General features: G+C 38.5%; 1 protein-coding gene across 1 annotated transcript in view; it reads right to left on the bottom strand.

The window, feature by feature from the left end:
* Positions 1-17,584, bottom strand: part of LOC146080611 (cadherin-9-like) — a 266,660-nt gene extending 249,076 nt beyond the window's left edge. Inside the window, exon 1 of the mRNA XM_083188082.1 lies at positions 17,178-17,584. The gene's annotated coding sequence lies outside the window, so the exon portion shown is untranslated. The remainder of the gene's footprint in view (positions 1-17,177) is intronic.
* Positions 17,585-20,229: the final 2,645 nt, after the last annotated feature.

Here is a 20,229-nt window from a genome sequence, read left to right as displayed (position 1 = left end):
CCAGCAAGAGGGAGGCTGGCTCCATCTGTATGGGGGGGACACAGGAGGGGGAGGAGCCTGGGCTGCCCGGGAGGCAAAAGGTTTAACCCGTTTGGTGCCAGGATGCTCCATCACACTGATACCCTATCATCAGTCCTGTGTCTCCTGGGTACCAAAGATTAAATATGTGGCCAAATGTAATAGGATGTGAGAATCAGAAAGTGAGAGATTTGGGGAGAGTTTCACATTTTTTAAATCAATTGCATGGCAAAATCAAAACATTTTTTTTGTGTAGTTTTTTTGGGAATAGGCATTTCCCTGTATAATGCTGCAAGAACCACCTGCATATATCACGAGTGTGTGCATGTGTATATACATACATATACATACTGTATATCAGACTCACAGAATCTTACAAATTTTATTATGTTTATACGCGGTTGTATATGTGTATATGGTCCACCCCCTTAATAATTTTATTTAATAGATACATGGATTTAGCGCCGATATTTTTGTTCTTTTGTTTCTATATTCTAGTGTAAATGATTGTTGCTTTAAAAAAAAATATGAAAACTCTCCCAAAATCTCTCACTTTCTGATTCTCACACCCTATTACATTATGCCCATAGAATCTGATTGGTTGCCAATAGCAATATACCATCTCCAACAGAACTGCCATCTTAGTAAATTTACCCCAACATGTCTAAAAACAAGCATAAAAGTACATATTTAAAACTTTGAAATGAAAATATAGAGTTGAAGGAAAGGATAGACCAAATTTACAATAAACAGTATTTTTAAGCTAAAAGTGATATACTTTCCTAAATTATGTTTTATAGATGATCAGTCCTATTATACAATATATATATATATATATATATATATATATATATATATATATATATATATATATATAGAATATGGCAATGAAGACAGCGTCACTCCGGGACTTCAGTGAAAACAACAACTTTACTGCATCACGTCTACGGCGTTTCGGGCATCGCCCGTCATCAGGACAGTTACAGTTAACTTAGTGTGAACAGTGAACTTAAATAGCTTACCAACATATCTGAAGCTCTCCCCACGGCACCGCGTCCCCCGTCCGTTCTGCCGCACTCCTTCCGGTTTGCAAAGCGGAAGCGGTCAGGCGTGACGTCACAGGGTCCCCGGGCTGCAGGTGAACTACTTGTGCAGAAGGGAGAATAAAGTGCTGAGTGCTTATAGTGGTATTGTGCAATCACAAACAATAATTATGCATAAAATTACATTACATATCAATATACAATGACATAGCTCAATTACAAAGAAGATTAATAAAAAAATAAAAAAATTAATAAAAAAATAAAGAACAAGCAAATAAAATAAAAACGTGTCTAAAATTTAATGTGTAGAGCTGCCACTAGATGGCATACTTGTGTGGAAAATTCAGTGCCATTATTATACTATGCAAAATTACAATTAAAGAATTTCAGAAATGCTGCTAAATATCTAACAATATAATGATACCAGATGCTTGGTGTATAGTTATTCTAAGAAGCCCATCATATTACACTCTACAAGAAACAACTGTAGTTGATGGCCTCATTCAGACCTCCCGGATTGATGGTATTTAAAGAATAAATCCATCTGCTCTCCAGCCTCAATAATTGTTTTTCTCTGTCACCCCCTCTGTGTGTAGGTGGCACTTGGTCTATAATCTGGTAACTGAGTTGTGACATACTATGTCTAGCTACAGCAAAATGCCGTGCCACCGCTTGGTCACTATTGCCCGTTAACAGGGCAGATCTGATGGCCATCCTGTGTTGGGCCATCCTCTCTTTAAACTGCCGAGTGGTTTTACCCACATAGGCCAAGTGGCATGGACAGAGTAATAAATAAACAACATATTTGGAGCTACATGTCAACGCAAATCTGATGTTAAAAACTTTATCTTTCTGGGGGTGCTTGAAACTATTGCCAGTTTTCATGTATTTACAAGTGGCACAACCAATACATTTATAACACCCTGCTGGCCTTTGTAAAAAGTGCTGCGTGCGTGTTTGCCCCATACCAGTTATATCATTTTTGACCACTAGATCTCGTATATTTGATCCCCTTTTATAACTGGGCATTAAAGTGGCATTGTGCATACTTTTCAGATCTCCATCTGTTTTCACAATCGGCCACAATTGTTTGACCTTCGGTACAAATTTTTTTGTCTGTGCAGAGTATTGGGTCACCCAGGTTATTCTATGATCATTCCTTGCTTTCAATCCATCTTTATTTGCCAGTAAGTCACGTCTATTTTGTCGACAGGCTCTTTCCCTGGCTGCTCTTAAATTTGCCATAGGGTAGCCTCTGAGGGCAAATTTGTTCATCATGGTGTCTAACTGGGCGTTACATGTGTCGACATCACTATTAATGCGGCATACCCGCAGGAATTGCGAATATGGGAGACCTGCTTTGGAATGAACGGGATGAAAACTTTTATAGTGTAGTAAGTTGTTCCTGTCGGTGGGTTTCGTATATAGCTGTGTCGTCAGTCTCCGCCCCTCCGCCCCTGACGACACAGCTATATACGAAACCCACCGACAGGAACAACTTACTACACTATAAAAGTTTTCATCCCGTTCATTCCAAAGCAGGTCTCCCATATTCGCAATTCCTGCGGGTATGCCGCATTAATAGTGATGTCGACACATGTAACGCCCAGTTAGACACCATGATGAACAAATTTGCCCTCAGAGGCTACCCTATGGCAAATTTAAGAGCAGCCAGGGAAAGAGCCTGTCGACAAAATAGACGTGACTTACTGGCAAATAAAGATGGATTGAAAGCAAGGAATGATCATAGAATAACCTGGGTGACCCAATACTCTGCACAGACAAAAAAATTTGTACCGAAGGTCAAACAATTGTGGCCGATTGTGAAAACAGATGGAGATCTGAAAAGTATGCACAATGCCACTTTAATGCCCAGTTATAAAAGGGGATCAAATATACGAGATCTAGTGGTCAAAAATGATATAACTGGTATGGGGCAAACACGCACGCAGCACTTTTTACAAAGGCCAGCAGGGTGTTATAAATGTATTGGTTGTGCCACTTGTAAATACATGAAAACTGGCAATAGTTTCAAGCACCCCCAGAAAGATAAAGTTTTTAACATCAGATTTGCGTTGACATGTAGCTCCAAATATGTTGTTTATTTATTACTCTGTCCATGCCACTTGGCCTATGTGGGTAAAACCACTCGGCAGTTTAAAGAGAGGATGGCCCAACACAGGATGGCCATCAGATCTGCCCTGTTAACGGGCAATAGTGACCAAGCGGTGGCACGGCATTTTGCTGTAGCTAGACATAGTATGTCACAACTCAGTTACCAGATTATAGACCAAGTGCCACCTACACACAGAGGGGGTGACAGAGAAAAACAATTATTGAGGCTGGAGAGCAGATGGATTTATTCTTTAAATACCATCAATCCGGGAGGTCTGAATGAGGCCATCAACTACAGTTGTTTCTTGTAGAGTGTAATATGATGGGCTTCTTAGAATAACTATACACCAAGCATCTGGTATCATTATATTGTTAGATATTTAGCAGCATTTCTGAAATTCTTTAATTGTAATTTTGCATAGTATAATAATGGCACTGAATTTTCCACACAAGTATGCCATCTAGTGGCAGCTCTACACATTAAATTTTAGACACGTTTTTATTTTATTTGCTTGTTCTTTATTTTTTTATTAATTTTTTTATTTTTTTATTAATCTTCTTTGTAATTGAGCTATGTCATTGTATATTGATATGTAATGTAATTTTATGCATAATTATTGTTTGTGATTGCACAATACCACTATAAGCACTCAGCACTTTATTCTCCCTTCTGCACAAGTAGTTCACCTGCAGCCCGGGGACCCTGTGACGTCACGCCTGACCGCTTCCGCTTTGCAAACCGGAAGGAGTGCGGCAGAACGGACGGGGGACGCGGTGCCGTGGGGAGAGCTTCAGATATGTTGGTAAGCTATTTAAGTTCACTGTTCACACTAAGTTAACTGTAACTGTCCTGATGACGGGCGATGCCCGAAACGCCGTAGACGTGATGCAGTAAAGTTGTTGTTTTCACTGAAGTCCCGGAGTGACGCTGTCTTCATTGCCATATTCTGTATTAGGGTTTGTTAACCCCTCAAGCGAGCACCCGGGCAGGTATTCCCTGTTGCCCCAGGTTGCACCCAGGAGTTGCCGGACAGATCGTGCCATTATATATATATATATATATATATATATATATATATATATATATATATATATATATATATATATATATATATATATAAAAAAAGGGGGGAAGAAAAAGTACTCTCCTTTGTTTGGGGGCACGCTTTTTTAGAAAAAATTTATAATGAATAGTAATTTGGTAAGGTTTAAAACATAGCTTTTATTAGACTATTTAGTAAAAAAGTGGTTTAGAGACAACAACAAACACAAACAGACTACACATAACAAATAGGATTGGATATAACAACCAATTAAGACGGCTCAAAAGAGTCCCGTCTCTAAAGTGCTGACGTTTGAGATAGGAATTAGTATACCAGTACTACCTAAATAAATGGAGAATAGACCTAATTTATAATAGAACCTCAGTGGGTGTATATATATATATATATATATGCACTGTGTGGGGTAATGAGGACCGAGTTCCCTGACCACTGGGTTATCTGCACATTTATATAATTCAAGTGCCTTACCATTCTTGGATTACATTTTTTTGTATTGGTTTTCCGGCCCTCGGGTAGCCTAGTGGTTGGGCTGCTATCAGAAATGCCTGTCTATTATGATTGAGCACATGTTTGTTGTATTGGTTTATCAATTGTTACTAGAGGGTTATTCCATAAACTCTGCACCTACAGATGAAGCCGCTGCCACCCTTGGCCGGCGCTCGACAGATCCCTTTCACTGGCGAGCGCCAGTGATAGAGACTGGGACGCACGGCTGGGCAGAGTCTCCCTGCCAGTCTCTGCTTCAGGGAGATGCTGCCTAGTTCAGAAGGGTGTTGGGGCGGCGAGGGGGACTGATGGCGACTGCGGGGGAGGCAGCGGGGACCCCCGCCAAGCACCATTATCACGGGATGTGCAAGCGTCTTGTGCACGCCCCTGGCGGTAGCCGGCCACCGGCGGGGGATGGTGATAGAATTGCCATCCCCTGCAAAGATGTGGCCGGCTACATCTGTACTATGCCTTTATTTAAGAATCGGACAAGCAGGTCACAAAAATTCTAAACTATATTTAATGAGGAAGATTTAGGAATGGAGCAAGATAGTGGTGATGATTTGGATTACTACAGTATTTTAAATAACATGGAGAAATTAACAACTAAAGAACTGAAATGCTGGTATGATTTGGAAACTCTTGAAAATCGACAACTCTAACCACACAATCCGAGGAATTTACCTCAAACTGGAACAAGGTCCTAGATGAGTGTGGCATACATCTAGTAAATGTGACTGGTAATGAGCGAAAAAAAGAATTCTGGAAGAAAAAATCAGCCAGGTGGAAAATTCTTTAAATAAGTTTGAAGGAAGTGAGAAGTTAAAGTTAAAGGGATGTGAAAGACCTTCAGGGCAAAGTTGATACATTAGAGTCATACTCAGGAAACAAAAAAACAAAAAAAGTTTTTTAGGGACACAGACGATTATACTAATGGGAAAGTCCATGATTGGTCTATAAATATCCCACAAAGAGTAGAACAGAGGGATTGGAATCAATCTTGCTATAGAGATAGACCACCTAGGAGATTCGACAACAACGTTACTAGAACCCAACAGCCAATATATAGAAGGGAACATGAGGACTACTGTATGTTCCACAAAGAAGTTGCCCATATACTGTAGACGCCCTTCCCCATATAGAAGAAGAAGGCTATCTTCAAATGGTTATTATTCACCCTCTTACTACCTGACCACATATTGTGGTCAATACCACTCCCCTTCTTCACCTCAGGAACACTTCTTTAGGAGAGAGTACAAAGGAATGTACCAGACCCAAACTTCATTAACATTTCAAAGAAGGAATTTTCTGAATACCAAGCAACATTACGAAACAGAGGCCTAAAGTCCGCCCCAGACCAACACCATGACAACTTCTGTCTCTTTGTCAATCTTAATAAATATGTATGGAACCTCACATTGAATAACAATGTTCAGTCATTGGTCAAAATGTAGATTCCTGGCTGCAACCTCAGTCACAGGGCTGGGATTGCAAATGCAGCAAGGCCATGTCTTCTGTATTTGCATTTTCAGTGGATAGATTTGCAAAACTGCTTTTGAGTCGCTTTGTAAATCATTCCACTTTATCATTTCACTGCATGATGCTAGCAGTCTTAAAGGACTTGGTACACCAAGTGGGCTGTTTTGTGTAAGTGCAGCAATGATATACTGTAAATGTGTATTTATCTTCATTGACAAATTTGGTATGATTTCTAAAGATACTGTATGTGCTGGAGAACCAGAAAGGAAAAATATCAATAGCATTGATCAAGTGTTTTGATTATGGAAAGAATACTGGATTCACCCATTTTTCTAAATGCATTTTTAATCCAATGGCATGTACAGAAAAAAACATCATGGGAACCAGTAGGGAATATCCATTCTCTTCAATTAATAAGTTAATTTCACCAAAAGATATTTTGAGAAACTATCCGGTCATTGAAAAGGTGAAATACTGTTTTGATATTACCATAAACTACAACTTTGGCAAGCAAAGGTCACTGTGTTTTGAAAACCTGCCAAGTGTTTACCCTTATCCAAGGTCACCAGTACCGTATTCTTCTTTAATAGAAATGCCTGATATTCTTATCTCAGACCACAAGTGGTTGCTGTGTTTCAAGACTGTGCCCTTGATTTTGCCCTTATCCAAGATTGCCAGTATTGTATTATTAGATTCCATCTTGGATACTGTCTAATCTGATATTCTTACTTCAAACAACAAGAGTTTGCTGTGTTTTGAAAACTTTTAAATCTGTCTTTACCCTAGTTAGAAATTACTGCATCAAAATAATTTTGGATCATGTTTACACCTACAAAAAGGAGCTTATGGTTTGAACCTTTGCTTGAGTATCTGTCTTCTCCTCTAACACTGATTGTCACTGTTACCTTCACAAATGAATTGCTCTCATAGCTTATTTACTATATATATATATTCTGTGAAAAACCATATACAGGTCAAGTATCCCGTATCCGAGTATCCGTTATCCGAATTATTCCGAAATACGGACATTCCAGAAAGTGAAAAAAAAAAAATTTTTTGCTAAAAACTCACTGGGGACATTTGTAACAGCATCACTGGGGACATGATATGTAACTGGCACTATATATGTGCAAGACAATGATTGCTTGGCATTCAAATTCAGTGCTGAGATAGTACACACATTTTGTTTCACGTTTTGAAACCTTGTTTTTTGAACAATTAAAATATATTTGTGTGTATTTTATGTGGTAATAAAATATATTTGTGTGTATATTATGTGTTTATACAGCATACATGCAAGATACTTCAAAATACATCATTGAAATATTAAAATATTCCGAAATACGGAATAATCCGTTATCCAAAATTCTCCTGGTCCCGAGCATTTTGAATACGGGATACTCAACCTGTATATGGTATTTAAATTGGGAAACTGCACAAGCCATTTTATGATTTTAAAATATTCTCTTACTTGAATGATTAGACCTAGCATGGATATATATTTTGGTCAATACCTAGCTGTACCCGTAACAAAGTATAATAGATACTGTACAACAGCAACAACAACATGCTGCTGTTGTCCTTTTGGTTCAGTGTGTCAGTAATTCTGTGAAAATCACTGATTCTGGATACAGCATTAGAAGTCCAAACTGTCACTCTGCCTTTAACATGTTCCACGTTTTTGGTTGTGGTTTTTTGGGGGTACTCGGTCCTGCGCTCCTCCTTCGGCTGCCTGATCAGTGGCAGAACTCTGGGAGGCAATGGAGTCATCTGCCACCGGGCTCCTGCTCCCAAGGGGGCACCTCTCCTCCCCTGCACATTCAAATCACTTAATCAAAAGTCGTCGATAACGGTTAAGTGGCTTACTCCCCCGCCTAGCAGGACCATAGATGTCACGCTGTCTTAATTTTAAACATAATATTCATAACATGTATTTATTTAAGGTGGTGTGTGTGTGTGTGTGTGGGGGGGGGCAATAATATTTTTATTTCCTCCGGGCAACTGAGACGAACTTACGCCACTGTGCCTGATGATTATCACTAAGGTCACCCTCAGACCTTTAGGTTATGGAATTCGAGTAGAGTGGGTGTGATAATCGTACTGGGCGCCAAAGTTAAAATATAACAGGGTTTATTGGTACAAAATGTTAAAAAACATATAAAATACAATGCAGTGTATGAACACATAAAAAACACAAGTACGTGTGAATTTCTTCTTACCCCTAAGGGTATTTGGAGCCAGCAAGGATGGAAAAAAGTGGCAGGATGCAGTCCGGAATGTGCACCCTGCTCTGGGCTCCAAATACCTTAGCACTGGGTTGGTCCTGATGGAGATTGTGGATACCAGTCACGCGTTTCGAGCATCAGGGTGCTCTTCTTCCTGGGCGCAGTCATGTTCCACGTTTTTATTATGACGCCTTGCAAAATTATTAGTTTTTCACTGTTTTGTTTACAATTTAAATTACATACAATTAAATACAATTTAAAACGTGCAATGCTTTTAACTGAAAAACATGGGGGGTGTCATGTCAAATTGCTATCATTTACTTAAGGTCAGATTTGATTTTAAAATATACTGTAATTGTCTTTCAGTCTCTATCGGATTAGATGAAACAACCCACCATGACATTTTCTATATGGTTGTGCTTTCTGATGAAACTATGTCAATTTAAAGCTACAGTATTCTATAAAGACAAATGCATCTCCCTTTAATACACCTTTTACACCACTGAAAAAGCCAATGTTATTCCATTGTGGACCCAGGTTAGCAGCAGTGAAAAAGGGTTTAACCCATGTCATGGGACTTCTACCCAGGTCCTGACCAGGGTAGAACACGGGCAGGACCAGGGTAGATGGCAGTGTCAGTGTTGCAAGTAAGGGGGTACTGCATGGTACGGAGTACCTGTAAGAAATATGTTGCAGGTACGCAGTACCACTTACCCCCTGACCCACTGTCAATTCTATTTTTATTTTAAGTCTAAATATAATACATCCGCAGCCCGCCCACTGAGCGTTATGATTGGTGCTGTATGCAGCTACCAGCTACCGGCTACTGCTGAATTAGCCTGTCACACTGACAGGCATCAGCGGTGCCGACAGCATGAAGAGCAGGCTCCACAATTGTAAGCACAAGCTGCCCGGCTCTCCCCCAAGCAAGAGCCAACCCACCCCCAGTCATTCCCTGTTTCTCATTCCCTGTCTCCTGATGCCATGCCACTATTGTCATTTAGTCACTCCTCTAGCTTTGTGTGACCACGCCCCCTCATGACACATGGCCACGCCCATTTTTGGTGGAGGCTATCAGTACCACCAAGAAAAAAATTCTACTTGCACCACTGGGCAGTGTAAACGGGTACGCCAGGTCATCCAATCCAGCTCCCGTTAACAGCAATGTGGGAAGCCCAACCTCTGGACCGCAGTGTCCTGCAGTCAACATGGAGGTTGAGCGGGGGCACACACAGCCTCCGCTGAAGTCTGCTGTACTCTGCAGACAGCAGCAGAGGCAGGGAGGAGGTGAATGGATGCCTGTGTGTGGCATCCAATTAACCTTGAGGACAAAGCTGGTGGGTGCACGGGGTCTAGGAGAAGTCTAGCAGCTTACCTTAGTGCTGGGCTTGCCACTAGTGCAATGATTGGCAGACCTGGTGGGGTGATCGGCAATCCTGGCACTTGAAGGTGATGTCACCTCCAAGCGCCGCCCCCATTTACACTGTGGGTCAGCACCGCAGTGTAAATGGTGCAAATACCAGATCCAACCTGGCTTGGAACTGTGTTCCAAATACCGGATCGGATCCGGGATTTGGATGTATAAAGTGAGGTAGGAGAAAGTTGCTAATTGTGGTGATATTTAGTAAGTACACTTGTTTCTTGCTCTGTATAATGTCTAGTTACAATATGTTTGTGCGTGATTGTGTTATGTTGACGTGTTGCAAGTTTTACTTTGTAATATTAAAGATTTTTGTTTGTTTTTGTATGTCTTCTAAATTCCAGTCATTTCTGGGTTGAGGCATTTGACTCATCCATATTCCTATTGGATTATATTCCTGTCCATCCATCTGTCAAACTCAATTAATGCACCTGCTGTCATAGACTGGTAATTTTTTGTTGTTTTGTGGTTGTTTGTGGATTCCTGAAGAACTCTGAACTCTGCTTGATTAATCAGGGTTTTTTATACTAAACTATTCTAAACATATTCTATTCTAAACTATATATTATCAATAATTATTTTTTAAAAATCCCAGCATTTAATAATTTTAGCACAGAGTGTTTTGCCATTTAAAGGATTTCCTGTTTTAAATTGTGGGCATTGCCATTTCAGAAATCAGTGGCTAGTACAAGCCACTGCTTCAGGGGCACTTCAATAAAGGAGGAGGCCATTGTGCAGCCTCCTTTGGTCCCTCCTCTCTCATGGCCACAGTGTCCTGATGCCCAGCAAATAGGGTCTGAGCATTAGAGTGCTCAGACTCTATTGCACATGTGCAGACCACCAGCAGTATTGCTGACTTCATCATGGCACTCCGTAGGGTAAGAATTTATAAATGGTTTCAGAATGCTCTCTCCAGGGACTCATGGGCCTGTTTGCACAGCACACATTGCACCAGTAATAAATACGCCACTGCATTTCTTAGAAAATAATCCCCACAGACTGAGAAAGCATTCATTTGCCTGCTCGATGGTATATTAAAACTCTGAATTATGGGCATCAACAGTCAATAGGCCGACACCAAATGGCCAACATTCAACATACGCCACACCTGTTCGCACAAAAAAGGCTGCATATGTGCACAAATGTTTATGTGCAAGCGCCGCTGCAAAATATTGCTCCCCTGTGGGAACGCGCAGGGAGCGATACGATCAGAATCAGGGACAATATTCTGTTTCACCTCCCCACTCAAGTCATGTTATAAGCATTTCAACAGTTAGTTTGCTGCATACAGTTTATGTTGAATAAATTCTGAATTTCCTAAATATTTTGTGACAGGCTTTAATTGATTCACATGCTGTATATATTTAATTTTGTAAAAAAAAAAATGCCAATAAAATAATATGTACCATGGTAGTTCAGCCATAGGGAATTTTGATCACATTTTTGGGGAATTTATTTTGTATTTTGGACAATTTATTTTCCCAGTCTGAGGAAATGTGACTAAAGGTGCGTACACACGGGGGGAGATATATTGCTAGCAATATATTGCTTGCAATATATTGCTGAGCAATATATTGCTCAGTGTCTCTTTTTCAACAAGCGACCAGAGATGGTCGCTGTTGAAAACGAACCTCTGCTGGGGGTGCCGCAGAGGTAATTAGCTGGTCGCAGGAGCAAGCTCCTGCGACCAGCAATTACAATGGGGCAGAAAACGGGAGCGCGCACCCGGCGATTTATCGCCGGGGCACACTCCCAATCACTGGCAATATGGTCGCCTGCGACCATATTCCCAGCGATTACAGCACCTATCTCCCCCATGTGTACACAGCATATGTTTGAACCTTCCACAGCTCAGCTACTGGGACAAGCTGATTGAAGCCAGTGCTGACACACACCCTCCCTTTAAACACCTGGGCATGCCTGCATTTTTTCTGACGTGACCAGAAAACGCCATCTTCCTGTGTGACAAACTGTGAGGGGATTGAGATTATTTTGGCTTATGCATTGGCTAGTCATTTAATAATCAAATGGATTGGGAATTCGCACATTAGCAATCAATTTTGAATCAGGCCCAATATATCTATTTCTTTAAATAATAGCCAAGCTAGTGAGATATAACACAACTAGCTGAATTAGCACTAAATATAAATGTCATTTTGTCTACAATTTGTACCTGTAAATAATAGATTTTGTATAACAGTTTTATGTTTTGTACAATTTTATTTGCAGACTGCAGAAAATCCCTCTGATACTGCAACCCAAACAATATATTTTCAGCATTTTCATTATATGTACATGACTACATAAGGCAACCTCTAAATTAAAAGAGAATAAAAATGTATTTTTACTACATTACACTACAGGATGTAGAAGACTAAATACATTAATATGGTACAATTAATTTCTACTAGATTGTAGTAAGAGCAATTGCCATATAAAGCTCAATATATGCATTTTCTCCACTACACTACTAAAGGTTAAATGGGGCAATTTTATGGCGCTGTTTTGCCTCATTCCATGTGCCTGATGTAGTGTAGTGCTGGTCTGGTGGCCGTGGGAGATGCAGGCCAAACTCTGAGGTTTTTTTAAAGGGGGCAGTCATTTACAAGGCAAAACCATGCCTTGTACATGACTGCCCCTTTAAAAAAAAGCTCAGAAATTGGCCGAAATCACCACCTTACATCAGGCCCCATATCTTTGTTTATTTTATTGTATACAGTATCTCCCCATAAACACATAATATATTTATACAACAGCTAACTAAAGCTTTATTATACAGATGGGTCCACAGTCATCTGGTGAGCCGGCATGCCAAGGTGACACACCTCGGTGCACTGCTTGCCGATACAGGGGTGTGCAAGTGTCTCACACGCTTGCGTGTCCATTGCCACAAATGGGGCGCATAAGAATCTCACACGTGCGTACACCTCATTTGCGCTGTGGTGTGCTGCATTGTGCTTCGGGAGACGAGGGTGCCTCCATCTGTATCTACCAAAGAAAACAAATATGTTTTAATCTTTCCTTTTCTGATCAATATGCAACTACAATATGATAAAAATAACCCTTTATAACCATAAACTGTGTATCTGCATACTCTTTCAATGTATCTGGATACATCATGAGCAATTCAGGGATTTTAAACAATTGATTCTGTATATCTACACATAATCCAATCGGTTTATTTTTAAACATGAAGAGAGCTTTCTAGATGACAGCAAAAAGGACTAGCTGTCTATATAGTTTTTCTCTTTTGTATATAACCTTAGGAATATATTAATAACTTTTACACACTAGAATAAAATTTCACAATTTATAGTCATAGGCCCTGCAACTCTCCATGACCCACTGCTTCAAGTTATATAAGGTTGCCCTATTCTTGCCACTGTAATTGTCCATTCCGGTCCAATGTTTTACAATAATGTCTTGTATTCATGTTTCAAGTTATTCAACTGTTTTTTCTGTTGTGCATTGTATTTACGCTGTGCTAGTTTATTATTTTGACTACCCCATGTAAGGTGTAGGTTTTAATAATAATAATAATAATAATAATAATAATAATAATAACAACAGAAATGCCCTTTATTAAAAATGAACAATCGGATTATTAACTTATTCTATTCAGGCCTATCTAATGTACAAATTTTCGCATATTAGTTCGTTCTGCATTTTATTTCAGTATATACTGTATCTCATCCTGATTTGCAAGGTTTGACATTTGTACAACATAAAAACATTGTGCCTGTATATATCATAGTAGAAATATCACAGAGTACAGAACAATATGTCAAAGTACAGGCATAAAAAATGTTATTGCATGAGCAACACAACACAGCTAAGGATTACGTGAAGGATGTAACCAAGAAGGGCCTCTCATGCCATTTTATATGATAATGCATTTCAAATTACTGTAGGTGCACACAAATGTACTAAAGTCTAGATGGGTCAAATTCTTTGGGCAAGGACACTAAAGAACAGAGTAAAAACAAACACAATGGAGTAGGAAACCTTGTTTCACTCCAATATCAAAGAAATCCCATAATGCACTTAAAAACCAAGACCAACATTTACTCTGTAGAAACTGGAATAATAATAAAAGGTACTTATGTAATATCTGGGCTCCCGTTTTTCTTATGAGACCGCGTCCCCTCGCGGGGTTCGCTGCGCTCACCACGCTTCGGGCACGGTGGCTCGCTGCGCTCGCCACACTATATAAAATCAACTCCATGCGTAGTTGGATAGTAGGGGTATGAAAAAATGGGGTGCATTTAACTTGGGAGCCCAGATAATACATAAGTACCTAATAAAATGTAATGTTTATCATTTAAATTAATACAATTTTATATTTGAATGCCTTAAGCATGTCTATAGCCAATGTCAACCAACAACTGGTGCCAAAGTTCAATAATTGTTTGTGAGCAATTTTCTATTAAAGCAAAAACTTTTTAGTATAAAACACATACATTTTTTAAAAGATTACATTTTTAAAGTTTGCAGTTTGCAGTTTAAAATGCAAAGATTTTAAAATGCACTAACTGTGTATTTTGCAACTATAGTTTGGAAACCTATCTTGTGGAATTTACAGTGTGGATAATATCAGTATTAGATGGCTAATCATAGATTATCCAGACATACTTGCAGAATAATTACAATGAATACTAAAGGGGATTTTCAAGATGGTTATCTGCAGCTCAAATGGAGATTATTGTGTGGGAGAGGGACATTTAGCAATTTAAATCTTAGTCAATCACGTCAAGTGCTAAACAGTACTTATTTGCATTCACAACTTGAACATTCCCTCAGAATAATTAACCAATAAAATAAATATCATAATCCTGAACATAACACTTAAAGAAAATGGAAAGTGCAATGTGACATAGGCAATGTAACCTTGAAAAAGATACATTTTTAATATAATAAGCTGTCAATTCAGTCACGATCAGACCTTTCTATAATTGCTTTAGACCTCTTACTGCCCTTGATTCAACTATTGTCCTCAGAAAGTCTATTCCTAGTTCAGGAATAAAGAGTAGATATAAATGATTACTCACAATTACATTCTCTAATTTTGAAGTTGAGAAAGGAAAACTAATTACTATGTCTTTCTACAGTTGTGCCTGAAATTGTAATGGTTGACTGAATTGCTATTTTTTCTGAATGATGTATCATTTGTACAGTAAGTTTTTTTTTATTTTAAAATATAGTGTAAATATATGTATCTTACTTTTAAATTGATCCTGAAATGTATACTATTGATACAATTTTATTAAATCAAGCTTAAATAATACAGTGTTTTATCTTTTCTTTAACTTAGACATTTACAATATATTGGTACTGTGTGCAATATTTGATGGCGCTAAATTATGATTCTTCCAGTGCTTATATTGAAATTCACTGCATTTGAATTTCTGAAATTTCAAATGTAACATACTTGTGGCAATTAAAAAAATCCTATTCTACCTTTAATCGCAAATTATAGTTACTACAGAATTACTACAGAACACCAAATAGAACTTTCCAATTGAAATACATTATATTTAATTATGATGTGACATACATCAAGCAACACTTTTTTAGGGGATGCAGTCAATTTACCAACGGACTTTTGACTGATGGTCATTATACCAACACCCATTGCTCAAGAGTCAAAATACCGACATGGTCAATATACCAACATTTATTATACTGTCATGTTTAGTTGACCAACATGGTCAAAATACAGACATTTAACGTGCTGACAGGTCAACATGTTGACATGATTTTTCAGAAACTTTTGCCCCAAAACAGACCTTTTTCATACTTTACCATCCATGTACCTGAAGGAGGAATCAAATGTGTGCTGAGCGCAGTGAGGCCCCATGCCCGCAGCATGGCAAGTGCAGCGAGCCCCGCGAGGTGATGCAGGACACTTAGATGGTGTCTATGTCGACCTATGTTGACATAGACACAAAAAACCCACATATAAACACATATTGACCTGTCGGCATGTTAAATGTTGGTATTTTGACCATGTCGGTCAGTTGAACATGTCGGTATAAAGAATGTCAGTATATTGACCGTATCTGTATTTTGACTGTCGGTCAATATGCGTTGGTTTAATGACTGTCGGTCAAACATCTGTCAGTAAATCATACTGAACTTTTTAGGGCTATGTTACAAACACTGATGCAAACGGACTCATGGCACCACCCTTAATGCATCTACTTTCTCAATATTTTGTTTCTTTACATACATTTATTTATGACCCAATGCACAACATTTTTAAGGGGATGTTATACCAAAGAAGATAACACTTTATTAAGTACCGTACAATGTAACAATTATGGAAAGTAAAATATTATAGATCTTTAAATCTATTGAAATATATTTAACATTATGACCAGCTTTAGAGTAGTCTATTTAAAATAATAAATAAATATGGTGCAACAGTTTTTTCCTATTTCAGTAAATATTGATTCCTTTACAGCTGGCATTCATCATTTCATGTTCAGGGCCTTCAAGGTAACAAGAAATATGCAATTACACCAATTCTACTATATATTGCTGGCAAGACAAAACACTTCATCATATAATTGTATTCTGCTGAATCCTTTCATTTCTTAATGTCAGTTTCACATGTTTTTGCTTCCTGGCAGGTTTAGTGCTGATCTGTCCAATAATATCTAAGGAAAGGTCAGTAGCACCTTTAGAAAACATCTGGTAAATATGTTCACATACTGCAAGTCAGGCTGATTTGGCTAGTTTAGCAAAAGTGTCCTCTTCCTGCATACATTCCTTTATGATGGTAACTTACAGTATACTGTCAGAGCTGTACAGTATTTTACTTACAGAAACAACACCTCAATCTTCATCTTCATTTGTAATGTAACATGTCCAAACCATATCACTCATTAACTCATTTTTTAGTCATTGAGCTATACATGTACTGTGTGTGTTTTTCTATTTTTCTATTTTTCTATCTATCTTTCTATCTATCTAACTATCTATCTATCTATCTATCCACATACACAACACACACACACACACACACACACATATATATATATATATATATAGATATATATATATATCTATATATATAGCTATATATCTATATCTATATATATATATATATATATATATATATATATATATATATTACACATTGCAATAAGTAATGTACTGTAGTTCATAATTTATATAACTTGCAATCATTAAGGGATTGTCCTTATATTTAGTTTTAAACATATTCTTACACAAATGTAAATTGTTACTACATATCTTAAATATGTTTATGTACATATATGAAAAGGTACTGAATAAGAACTCTAACATCATGTCAAACACTTACCTTAGTTCAAAGTATGTATGAACATTAAGTACATGAATCTATGTCCGTCAGGATGCTGTCATTGCATTCTCCACAATGCTTACAGTATAGTAACTTCACAGCTACAGTATATCTGATCTTATCAAGAGGATCCCTCTTCCAATGTTATTTTAAGTCTGACAAGCAAGCAATTGCAGTCAGATAGACTATCTGATTGGTTTTCTTTCAAAGCTTCTGATTAATATACAAGTCGCAGCATTGAGGAGATTGTGCTGCTGATAGAAAAGCAGTATTCAGCATGGGAGATAGCTAGGGAAGGAGGAGAGATAGAGAGAAATATTGGCTGCACACCGAACCATTTGCAAATGAATAGGCTGGGTAGTAACACAGAGGAGTGGTCTCTTAAAGACTACTTTGTAACAGACTGGATCTATCCCTAGTTAATCAGCCTCATCTAATCTGCTTTCACGGACAACACAGTAGCTAACAGCATCTCTCGCTCTCTCTCTCTCTTTCTCTCTCTCTCTTTCTTGTTCTCTCTCCCAAAAAAATGACATGCAATAATAATGCAATCCTTATTTACTCATTTATATCCTGGACGGTTGCAATTTTAAACTGTAAGAACATACTGTATTTCACATTGATATGTATACGGACTTCACTGCATGTTGAAGCTATTTTTAGCTCTGATGGTAAAAATAAAACAATCCACCCTAGACAGTCAGATAAACACTGGGAACACACACTGTAGCAAATATTAAATATGCTAGTTAAATAGCAACTAGTTGCTGCAACTTTAGCCAAGATTTACCGTATGCATAACTATTTCACTTTGCTATATTTTAAGTCCTACAATTGGTACTATCCTGGAAATGACTGTAGCAGAGTTAATCCATTTAAAAAAACAGCACAATGTAAATGTAACACTAGTGTGTACATTAACAAAAGTTTTGAAAACCTTTGTAAGTAAATAATCCACTTCCATAATAATGAACACTGTCAAAAATGAATAACTTTTACACTGTAATATATTAGTCTGCATAGAAACCAAATTGGGAATTTAGGGGCAGATGTATTAAGCCTGGAGAAGAGATAAAGTGGAGTTGGAGTAAAGTGGAGTTAACGCACCAGCCTATCAGCTGTGTTTGAAATATGACAGTTGGGATCTGATTGGCTGGTGTGTTATCTCCTTCCACTTTATCTCCAGTTTATCTCTTCACCAGGCGTAATACATCTGCCGCTTAGAACCTACTGGAACTAGAGAAAGGGAACATGAGTCTTTGATTAACCTTAAAATCATTCTTTTAGCTGGACCACCTTTTAAACACCTGTCACCAAATTATGACAAATAGCCCCTTTAGTATCTCACAAAGGATGTGAATAAGCCACACTATTTTTCTCACCAAGCACTTTTCGCAAAATGTACATCATATTTGGAAATCTAACGCAGAAATATTGCAGTCTATCGCCACTGTCATTGAATAAGGCTACTGTGTCACCCGGGTAAAGGGGCAAAAGGCAGTGGTGCTTAGTGAAGAATGCCATGCATGGTGTGCTTATTTTTCAACTTTATAACTATTCATGTGTATTACAAATACATATTCTAAGTGCCTAGGATACTATAAATGTCACGCCATCTCGGTCACCACTGTCTGCCTGCTTCTCACATTGAGAACATAAGCTTTCCTGAGCAGGGCCCTCGTCCCTCATGTGACATTCCATCTCTTTGTTAAACCATCTTCTGCTCCATACTTCATTCAACAGCAGCAAATCCCTTGGTTTTCTGCCACCCTAATAATTATTTCAATAGTGTCTGTTATGCAGCTATGTTTATATACAGTGCACTTACCCTATACTGTTTTGAACAAGTCACTTAATTTCTTATTTGTTTATGTACTCTGTAAGTAAGTGCTGCAGGAAGACTGTGAATGAAAATTTAGAAATTAGTTCAGGAATCACTATTCATGGTGGAGCACCTAAGCCACAAAATAAATACAATTGGGACTATTAAACATTTAAATCAATGTCTGTCATGATAGTACAGATCTTGGCAAAACCAATAAATCTAATGTATTATTTCAAGGATATCTATATATAGATATATTTAATAATAACTCACAGATGTGTTATTTGTCCATATATACACACAAAAAATAATTTTAAAAGAGACTTTTGAAAAGAGAGTAGCTGGCGATGTACTCTTTGATTCTTAAACAGTATGGCAAAAATGTCTAGAAGTTAGAGGAATTGCAAGTAGTTTTGAAAATATGCTACTACTTCTAAATATCATAAAATTAATAACTTGATTACAAATATTAAATACAACTGATAACTGGAAAAAAATTGTTTCCAGAACCAGAAGTGGCTCCTACCTCTTTCGGGGAGGGGGGCTGCCTCTGGCCGCAGGCACACCTTCCCCCTGTCACCACCACCATCACTTCCGTTAGCTTTTCCTGTCCCCGCTGCCTGTCCTATGATAACAGGCACCAGGACTGGTGCATGCGCAGTACAAATAGATGTACCGCACATATGGCCAGCTTCTATGGGCTGCTTCAGCAACAGCCCATATAAATAATCATGGTCCCAGGGCCTCTACAATATATGCTACAGGCACCAGGACCAGCACATGCACAGTACCGATATAGGTACTGCGCATCCGCATTTGCCATTTTTGCCCGGCAGCCCACAACAAGGCGCCCCGGAGGGAGGTAACACCTCCCAATGGGACTGCCTTGTGACTGGCTGGTCGGACATCCAATAGGAAGTCACTGCCAGTCACAGTGAAGCCAGTGCAGTCTCACAGACTGCATCTGGCTTCACCACAGTGGCAGATTTTACCTGGGGGGGCTGCAGCCCTGCAGCCCATAGGTGAAAACTGTCACTGTCCAGAACAGTCATTTGGAACCATATGGCATCTTCAACAAATAGTAAAACATCAACCTGCAGCTATAAAGAACTTTGAAAATGGTTATATTCCAGAATTACTGTAACTTGCTGTTTTATACATCAAAACAAAGGAATGCTCCCCACTGGGCAAGTCTTTGTTTTGGGAGTGCTCCCTAAACACCCCCCC

Source organism: Crinia signifera, chromosome 5 (genome assembly GCF_055691185.1).
Source record: "Crinia signifera chromosome 5, ASM5569118v1, whole genome shotgun sequence".
NCBI lineage: Eukaryota > Metazoa > Chordata > Amphibia > Anura > Myobatrachidae > Crinia > Crinia signifera.
The sequence above is the reverse complement of the archived record's forward strand: the minus strand, read 5'-3'. Positions and strand labels throughout refer to the sequence as shown.